This window comes from Acomys russatus, chromosome 2, assembly GCF_903995435.1.
Source record: "Acomys russatus chromosome 2, mAcoRus1.1, whole genome shotgun sequence".
NCBI lineage: Eukaryota > Metazoa > Chordata > Mammalia > Rodentia > Muridae > Acomys > Acomys russatus.
Window position 1 is genome coordinate 48,347,313 of NC_067138.1, and position 10,768 is coordinate 48,358,080.

General features: G+C 38.2%; 1 protein-coding gene across 1 annotated transcript in view; it reads right to left on the bottom strand.

Moving 5' to 3' along the window:
- Fut9 (fucosyltransferase 9) overlaps positions 1–9,759 on the bottom strand; it is a 222,500-nt gene extending 212,741 nt beyond the window's left edge. The window contains exon 1 of the mRNA XM_051161058.1: positions 9,601–9,759. The gene's annotated coding sequence lies outside the window, so the exon portion shown is untranslated. The remainder of the gene's footprint in view (positions 1–9,600) is intronic.
- Between the last annotated feature and the right edge of the window lie 1,009 nt (positions 9,760–10,768).

The following is a 10,768-nucleotide window of genomic DNA, read 5'->3' on the forward strand; positions in this document are numbered from 1 at the left end:
CAGTTTACATACAACATACTTGTTCTAAAAGATTAGTGATTCATAAACCTAAGGTATTCCATCTTAGAAACATCTTATCATTAGTATGCACATACAGTATGTGGTAAAAAAAAAAAGGAGCCTAATAAACCACTTATTGAAGTCCTTTGTCATCACTGGGATATAATTTCTCATGAGCCTTTTATGTTTCTGTACAGCGTATGAATCACTGAGTAGCATTGTTTCAACGTTTTAAGATGTTTGTAAATCAAACATTCTAAGAAAGTATAATTTAAATTTCCTTTTAGAACAAAGGGAGGCACACTCACTGTCTGTTAAAATGAATTCCATTTTTTCTGTTGTGCCTTTCTTGTACTGTGTAGTCATGTGAAGATATGAGCCCAAGAAACCAGTACAAAAATGTTGATACTCTCCTACTTCTGTGAATAACAAATTTTTTTTTCTCTCTAACCTAGAAATCTAAAAATCATTTGTGAGCATCTATGAAACTATGGCAGGCTCTTGTGCTAAGGTTCAGGAAGAGAAAAATCTCAGACTTCTGTTGTTGACAATGTTGGTAATAAAGATAAAATGCTGATAGTGACATCACTCATGTTCTTTCTGCAGGAGGATGGGTGCAGTCCTTGCTGAGCTTTTCATGGGATTTAAGGAAGTCTACATGAGTCAGTAACAAACACACAATGAACACAAATAATTCTTCTAAAAGATTTCCCTGTTGTTGATAAGGAATCAAGGAAGTCATTTCACTATAATTAATAAAAAATAGGTAAAATGTAGAAGCCAGAATGTCATCCCAGTTACCTTTAATCTTTCTACTAATAGGACCACAACTTCCTCAATAGAAGGAGTAGCCACACATGTGCATCCCTATAAATAGCAGCATTAACATTTGTCCTTGGTACGCTTAAGGCTCTGAGGTTTTCTGAGAATAATTAGAAAAATTAACACATATATCCAGGTTAAAAGGAGACTTTAACACGTCAATCATTAGAACTTTGATTATTTCCCGTTAGAAGAACCATAGAATACATTACTGTGAAATATATTTGCTAAGATAAAATGGTAAGTAATATATTGTTCTATTCCAAAATTGCACCTAAGCTTATTCTATCATGGCAACCATGAAGCTTTTTCTAAATGAAAAACAGGTTCTCAGAAGTTGTTTTATTTCTTTTATTTCTGTGTGCGTGTGTATGCTCACATGGGTGTGTGTGTGTTTGTTGTGTGTGTTGAATGTGTGTATGTTTGTATCTTTAGTGACTTTGTCCAATATCAGTAACTTTGTTTTCTCAGGGAGATTTTCTTAGTTAAGAAATAGAATTTTAGATGCACCAAGATAGGAAAGATGTTTTCTTCAAGGCTGTCAAAAACAAATAGCAAAAACACTAAGAATGTAACATTTATATGATTCTTGATTGTGTCCTGGTTTTTCTTGATACAGATAGTTTATGTATATCCATGTAATAATATAAATGCATATGTTAAAAAAGTTTAGTTGATTAAAAATATATGTAAGTGCATGAAAATAGACTCATAAAATGCCATTCAGAAGACTTGAAACTATTTTATATAAGCTCATGTTATATGACTTAATTTTTGAAATTAAAAAAAACAGGCAAAGAGAAAACTTGTTGAAATAATTGATGCATGACACATGTACACATGTTCTAGTATTTGGGCTCTTAGTCTTTGTCTATTTGAGTTGGAATTCAGATGGTGGTGATGCACCTGGAAATCAGAATGATGAAAGAAATCTAAATTCTTGGACTCACTAGTACTATGTAGATATGATAACTCACTCTCTACCACTGATTCTGGTGAAATTTATGATATTTTCTACACAATGGAGCAGCCAATGCCACAAATTAAAGAGAGCTCCACAAAGAAATTCACTACCATATGAGTCCAGGCTTCATCAGCAAGAAGCATTAGATACCACATCCATGCAAATTCAGAAACATGGGACTTGGGTATGGTTCTCCATTTCTGCATAGCAGCATATGTCCCTCTTTAATGTCCAGGGGTTCTGACATCTTCCATCCTTTAAAATCACTGGTATGTATGTGATGTGAGTGCACACACATACACACACACACACACACACACACACACACACACACACACACACACCCCTCACTTTGCACAGGAAAGGATATAAAATAAAATTTGACTCTTTAAAATGAATATGCACATGTGTAAGTTTGTTCATGGATCTCAGGAAGGGAAGGTGTTGGGTACGTTGGATTTAGATACTCAGATCCCATTTTCATCTGTAATTGTGGAAAATAAAGGACTTTTAGATTCAGTTCATGAGTTTAAACAGGGATCACAGTAGGAAAGGAAAGAAACCTCATCTTGTGATATTTTGCGACTCTGTTTAACAGTGGTGTATAGTAGAAAATAACACTTCATGTGCTTACTCTTTATCATCTGTCAAGAACTAGAAAAGAATCTCAAAGCTGGGCAAACACTCATGTCATATGACCTAACCAGACTTAAGTGGCTTGAATGATTTCTTTTTTTCTTCCCATATGGTCCATAGAAACTGCTTTAATATTATAGGAGAAACAAAGGGCATAGATGTGATTATAGACTTCAAGGGACATAGCCGAAGGGAGGGCAATATCTTAATATAGCAGCTTTCCAGAGATGGTGATAGAGTTAACGAACTTTATTTTTTCAGAGTAGATTATCTCCCACTAAATCTAGCTGTTGGTCTCATATTGCCAGCTGCTCATGGAATTGAATATACTGTGCAGATTAAACTCATAGGAAAGGTCTTGATGTCTGTCAAGGTCATCTTTGGTCTACTAATGGCTGCTTAGCATAAAGGACCAAATCACATTCATACGACAAGGTCACTAATGTATTTTACTCTTTGAAAACTAACAGCAAACATTAAAGAAAAAATTCTTTATGTGCATAAGCTAATCTTCTCATATAAAACTATTTAAGACCATGCTGTTTTAATTACTATTGCTCTATAGTACAGTTTGAGATTGGGTATGGAGATTCCTCCTGAGGATCTTTTATTGTATAGGATTGTTTTAGCTATTCTGGGTTTTTTGTTTTTCCATATGAAGTTGAAAATTGATCTTTTAATGTCTTTATAAATTGTTTAGGTATCTTGATAGGGATTGCTTGAATCTGTAAATTGCTTTTGGTAAGATGGCCAATTTTACTATTTTAATTTTCCCAATCCATGAACAAGGGAGATCCCTCCATCTTCTAATGTCATGTTCACTCTCTTTCTTCAGAGATTTAAAGTTTTTTTCAAACAAATCTTTCACTTGCTTGGTTAGCATTACTCTTAGATATTTTATATTGTTTGTGGCTATCATGAAGGGTGTCCCTCAGTTGAAGAATTGATGAAGAGACTGGTACATTTGCACTATGGAATACTACTCAGCTATTAAAAACAAGGAAACCCTGAAGTTTGTGGACAAATGGATGGAACTAAAAATGATCATAATGAGTGAATTAACCCAGAAGCAGAAAGACTCACATGGTATATACTCACTTATAATTGGACACGAGCCCAAAAGACACGTCCCAAAAAAGTCTTCACTTACCAGGAGATTGAAATAGATCTGAGGACATCCTACTGAGACTCTAGGTAAGAGAAATATAGAATATAGGGAAATAGAATGACCCATAGGGTCCTAGAAACCTACAAGAAGAACATCTTGATGGGTGGATTAGGGCCCAGGGGGGTCTGCTCAAACTATTGCACTAACCAAAGACAATACAAGTAGTAAACATTGAACCTTACTCTGATCTACCCAATGGACAGGACATTCTCCACAGTTATGTGGTGAGTGGGGACTGACTCTGACATGAACTCTGGTGACCCATAATTGACCACCTCCCTATGGTGGGGAGGCCTGATGGCACTCAAAGAAAGAATAAGCAGAACACCAAGATGAGACTTGATTGCCTATGACCATATAGTCCTGGAGGAGGTCCCCCTTGCTCTCAGACCTAGAGGAGGAGAATGGGGTGAAAACGGGAGGGAGGGAGGAATGGGAGGATACAAGTGATTGGATAACAATTGAGTTGTAATCTGAATAAATTAATAAAATTAAAATTAAAAAAACTATTGAAGAATTCCAAGAAGTTATTAAAAACCATTACTTTGCAATAACTATAATATTATAAAATTTGATAACTATGAAAGTTATCCTCCAGTCCGTAGTCTACATTATAACTCTCCAAATTATTCTCTCTAATTATATTCCCAACAATATTTTTAACGTTCCAACTAAGTTTTTCTAACATTCAGTTGTAAGTATTCAGTAAATGTTCTTTATCAAATAAGACAGATTTTAATCACTTAAGTTTAAATATATCTTATTAAAGCCGTTTGTAGACTTGTAAGTATTTAAGAAACAATATTGGAATTATTTATAGCTTCCTGCCCCATTTCTGCTCACTCTTTTGTGCTTGTTTGCTAAAATGCACAGTGAGCAATTCCAATGTAATTTGTATACTTAATGAAAATAATCCAAATAAGGAAATTCACCTTATAACCTAATCACCTATTGTGTTTAATTGTAAGGATTATAAACATGCAGGCATATTTATTTATAACAATGTATAATAATTTCTGTCATCAATAATTTATTGGCATTATATTTAAATATAGGTAGCAATAAAATCATATGATTTAAGGAACCATGTTAACATCATATCAATCCTTAGTAACCTCATATCTCCCTTAATTAAACACAATGAAGATTTGTCTAGGTTGTGTTCTTTGTGTATTTTCTTGGATCATCTGTTCAGGACATTAGGGCTACCCTATGTTAAGGGAAGCCTATATTTCATCAGTTCTTTTCAATTCTAAGCTGCCTTTCCAGTTAAATTGCAATATGTTTGAAGTCAGAGCCTATGTCATATTCCTTCATGTGTCTGTGTTCATCATATTGGATCATACAGTATAGTAAGATCTCAGTTAATGAGGGTTGAATTTCACTGCAAAGAAAGTAGGTCATGGAAACCTTAGGAATGCTATCTTCTATTTGATAAATTAGCATCATAAATGGCTTAAAGGCCAATTCTTTTAACAAGGAACCCTTAAGACATGGTCCCTCATTACCACCACCAACCAATTCTCTTAACTACCTCCAATACAACCACAATTACATAACACAATATTGGTCCAACTGATAAGACTCAATTATCTACATATATAAATTTATTCTTTTCCCTGAGAAGATGACAGTGATGAGCCTCCATGTCCAAGAATACAACTGTCAGTTTATTTATTTATCCAGTAATAATGATGGCTCCTCATTGACATATTCATCGACTGTCCCACACACCCATATCAATGAAGAGAAATGTACAGATGCCAGGATTTTCAGATGTGGTCTTGAATTTTTTGAAAGAAATTTTTCTTCCCCGACTACCCAAGCTATTTAGTCTGTGGTAGACAAACGTCAAAGTGAAAAATAAGCACACAGATGTGTAAACTTTGTGTTGAAATAAAGATAAAATAAACACACAGATGAAACCACTCATTCATTTCTGTTCCTTGCTGAAAGAAGTCATCATCTGCTGTGGGGAATATGTTTCAATCCACTGTTTATACAAGTTAAAATGGAAAATATCAACGAAATATTATTATTATAAAAGAAATGTCACTGTATAAGTACATAAGCAATAATTAAAAATAAAATATGGAATACTTTCGTAGCCTAGTAACTGTATGATTTTAAAATGTTTCCCAAAGTTTAACAAGAAAGTGACAGTGTCAGGAAGACCTGTTAAGTTCAACTGTGGTGACTAAAGATTAAGCATTGCGATGATTCTGAAACAGTACAAACCTTTTGTTGTGTGTAGCCTTCCATTTCTTTCATATTGAAACTAAATTATCCTGTCTTAAACTTCTCGGAAACAATGAAAGATTTTGTTTTTATGCCATAGAAAGATAGTAATAGCATAAATAGAAGAAAACTGGATTCTAATTCTGAATCTATTAATTACTTAAGAAACTTCCATAAGCTGGGTCTAGTGGCAATTGCCTTTAATCCCAGCACTCTGCAGGCAGAGGCAGGTGGATCTCTGTGAGTTTGAGGCCAGCCTCATCTACAAAGTGAGTCTAGGATAGGCAAGACTACACAGAGAAACCCTGTCTCAAACAAAAAAACAAAAAGAACCTTCGGTAAATCACTAGTAAAACAATCGAAATGGCATGCCCTTCAAATTCTCTAATCTAACATCTAAATTCTATGAGTCAATGCATCTGTAATTAAATGAATAGAGGTTTATTTGGGGCAGCCACAAGTCACATCTCAAAATTTAAATGTTGTTGGTGTATTTTTGTTTTGTTTTGAATGAGCCACGTCCTAGGCAACCCAGGTTAACCATGAACTCATGACCTTCCTGCCTCATCCTCCCAAATACTGGACCTATAGGCAGTTGCCATGAGATCCTGCGAAATGCTCACTTATGTAGGAATCATATTCACACAACTTTGAAAACTATAAAATTTTGGTTGCATCATGATGGTAGAATTGAAATGACTACTCTTTCGATCTCTGAGAAGGCTTGTTAAATATTGCTTTAAGAGAATGAGGCTAGAAAGAAAAAAAAAACAGTGTGAATGCTTATATAATTGCTTGCTAACAATTTTATTGGGTACTTTTTGAACTCATTAAATTTGTGTGTTTAAATATTTAGGTGTTTGTGAATTATATCAAATGTAACTGTATATAAAATTGAGACAGACATTAAGCAATGTAAAAAAGCCAGTGTGTGATATTTAGCTTTGTCAAACATTGTAAACTTAGGTATTAGTTTACGTATTCATTGTCCAAAGTTTTGGTTTTAAATTTGGCTAGAATTTAGTTCAACTAGATTGTGTGAGTATGTCTATGATTCTAAAGTTTTAGGGAAAGAAATTAAATAACCTCATAAAAAAGAAAAATGTTGCATTTTTATTCCTGAAATGAAAGAGGCTTCTAAAAACTCAAGTTGGAAAACTGCTATTACCGAAAATACTGTCGTAATAGTAATTGTGTTCAACTATCCTCATTTCAACAATGGTTTCAAGCCACTATTCACAGGTTCTCCATTTTCCCCTGGTGTGTAATTTTCCTCACTCATTTTCTCTCCTACTTTGCACTCTCAGTAAGGTCAATTTATGGGGAGCATTGGACTAATGGCAACTTGTTGATGAAATTCCTGTGTCATTTACATGATTGTTAATCTCTTTGGCCAAGGCAAATATTTGCTTTACACCTGTCCTCTTGGTGCCATATAATTAAAAGAATCACATACGCAACAATTTTTCCATTCCAATATCAGTGTGCCTGTCTCCTCATCTATTACATTTGATTATTTTGTGTGGTCATACTAACTATAGAAACTTTAAGTCCAGTAGGATCTTGAGTTCTATATAACAATTGATAACAGAAGTCTCTGCCATGTTTTATGTCAAATTAGTTTTCATGTTCATAGATAGTTCTGAGACCATTTTAATTTTGTGGCATTATTTAGAATGATATTAGAACACATTGACTTGAAGCACGCTTACCACAAAAAAACAGAGCAGTCAGCCGTACTCCTTACCTTACTCTGCTCAAATGCTATGTATCTTTTCATGGAAGACTACTTATTGTTGGACATGCTGTATATACTACTTAATCTATTACTACACAAAAGGTCAAACTATCCCCAGGGGGAAAATGAAAAGACCTTTGATTCATCTTCTAACTCACCTAGTGTCCACACAGAATGCCATATGTGACTATTTGCAGCAATGCAAACTTAAATGCATAGTTTTGAGTAGTCTTCTTAGTACAATGGAAAATGTAATTAGGCAAATTTTCATATTTAGAAATATCAACAATAAAGTTAGTATCCCTGGCCCCCAGGAATTTTGACACAACTGAACACATTTACCGAAAATCACTGCTGATCACTTTGTTCCTACCCAGACTAGAGAAAACAAGGACTACAAAGAAAGTAAAATGCTTGCTAATGGGCAAGGTGGAATTTTTAAGACAATCTTTGCTAAACAAAACTCATTGTATAAAACCTCCTGGTTTCATGTATAACAAGAACTGCCTCTTCAAGAAAAGGACTAAATACACCCCCTCCACCAACTGCAAAGGCGAGTATTGCACTTTAAGTCTTATTCCCCTTAAATTGCTTATAGTAATGCCAAGAAACAAACTCACGCAGTCCATCCTTAAACAGAGTACCTTTCAAAGTTACTTATATTTCTTTGAATACTCCAAACTGTATTCGTCAAACATTAACTCTATGTTCAGGTCTGTATGGTAAAATGCCACCTCAAAATTAATATTTTACAAGTTGTTTAAAAATGTAAATTGTAAGTTGTGTGGGACCTTATTTTACGATATAAGTACACAATAATCTTGAATACAAATGTTAGTGTTTAAATTCCCTCCTTTCCTGCTCACCGGTATCCTCAACTCCCTATTCAGATTCATCCATTGAACATAAAGCCTATTTTAGCTCAAGCTAACCACACACAAATAAGACTGCTTTTATCAGGAAGGGCTCCTGAACTTGGGCAGCTCACACAGAAACCCCATCGTGAAGGCAAGGGACTATACCGCACCTGAAGTGCGTGATGTGGAGGTTTTCTGTACAAAGTTCCCTTTTTAGGCACTAAACACAAAGAGAGATAAGGTCTTTGGCTTATTGAAGAAAAAAAAAAAAAGATTCTAAAAGGCATTTCTGGTGCTACCCTGTCCTCTTTCAAGGAAGAGCTGCTTCTCCTCAAAAGTTGCTGAGCTTTGGGTGGCTTAGCTGAGGGAAATTCACAGCTGGGTTGTGTAGGTGTTCTGCTCTCAGACCTGAAAGGAAGAGGGATTCTGGAAAAACAGGTAAAATAAGCTGCCTTTCCTGTGCTCAGCCAACAAGCCCGCAGACAAGAAGGAATCTAAGCAACGTAAAGAGTTGTACACTTTGAGACAATGACAAAAAGTTTAGTCCAAAAGATTTGCTATTTTTGTCCTTCTCTTTTCATGCCTGATCATTGCCTAAATATTGCAGGTGCAGAGACACAATACACAGAAGGCAGGATCACCGCGTGTCAGTCTTGAGGTGAGTATCAGAAGAGCTGGGAAGCAGCATCGTATGGAGAAATGAGGTCAGAATTCACTAAGACTATTCACTCTGAGAAGGAACGAGACGGCAGGACGAGTGGTTCTGTGGTCTGGCTTTAAGGAGAGATGGGTCAGGGGAGGACTTCCCGGAGAAACCTAGGTCGGCGAGATAGAGCGCGGCAGAAGATGGAATTCAGAAAGATGTGGGGACAACAACGAGGACAGCAATGACCCTGCTTGAAGTGACGCCAGGCGGGGGCTATTTGCTGTGGGAGTGAGGGTAGCAGCTGGAGGGCAGGAGGCTGGCAAAGGGACTAAGATCCATAAAAACAGCTGTCTGGAAGAGAAAGGGTTCAGGTTCCAGGCTAGTGGAGTTGAAGCCAAACGTCCCCGGGGACCTGCGGAAGACCCTGTGCCAGAAGGACACCCAGCAGGTGGTCCGGGTGCCTCTCTAGTCTAAGGATGTTCTGTGGGCGCTCAGCCCTGTGTCTGACCCCCTGGACTCTCCGGTACTCACCGATCCAAGCGAGGGAAAGCGCCATCCAAGGCGCGTGAGGGCAGCGCGGGCGACGCGGGCGGGACGAAAGCTGTCGGCGGTGGCGGCGCTGTCCTAGAAGCAGCGCTGGAGTCTGGAGAAAGCCAGGCGACAAGAGCGGCGGCGGGGACTCCGAGCACCGGGGGCGGGGAGAGCAGTGGCTCCAGAGCTGCAGCGCCCCGCGCGCTCTCTGCCCATCTCCGGGGCTGCCAAGGTTGCTGCTGCCCAGAGCAGTCAGGCGAGGGGGAGGGGTGCAGGCACGCGGCAGGGAGGGAGAGCAAAGAAAGCAGGGAGGGGGGAAGGGATGCGCGAGGGAGATGGAGATGATCACCGTGAGTTGGGAAGAGAAGGGAGGAGCAAAGCAGCCTGGTACAGGTTCCCACCAGAGGAGCTCCGAGATGAGGCTGTGGGTCTTGCCCCAATCCCCTACCACTCCATGCTTCCCTCTTCGCGCCCTTTCCTTTGGCTCTTCCTCTGGTGGCTGTGGCTGGGAGTACCCAAGCTCCGCAGCGGATGCGGTTTCAGCAAGCCGCCGCTTGTGTTGAGCCGGCAAGCTGCAGAGAGACTGCTCTGAGCGCCAGGCCTGTGGCACCTGTGCGTTCACACATAGGGACTGATTCCATTGCCGTAGCTCCCAGATGCAGACTCTCAATTTGTCAGCCACTCTCCTTTTCGGTCAAACTGAGGTCCTATATGTGCAGCAATCGCGTCTGTCGAGCTCCCTATTGCTGTTTGTTTCCAAGAGCGCTTTTTGGCACAGGCTGTCCAGCCAGAAGGCGCCAGCAGGGAGCTCAATGCAGGCAACCTTCTCCTGTCCCTTGCCTCTGCTCCCTGGTCATGGATGGAAGTGCTTATTCTCCACTGGGGTTGACCAGATAAAAATGGATTAAAATGAGGTGGAGGATTGGAAGAACAATCTCAGTGATGTAGGAAGGTTGTAAATGTTAAGGGCAGTGCTGCTCTCCTCTTTAGCCAACATTATAATATAATTAGGTAGGTAGATAGATGATAGATAGATGACAGACAGATAGCAAGGCAGGGATTATCACACACTACCTACCCACATTCTATTTTCCTGGGGGCAAGCTCCACTTTGCAGAGCTTTTTGGTTTTTGTGTTTTGGGGTTATTATTTTTTTTAATATTGGATT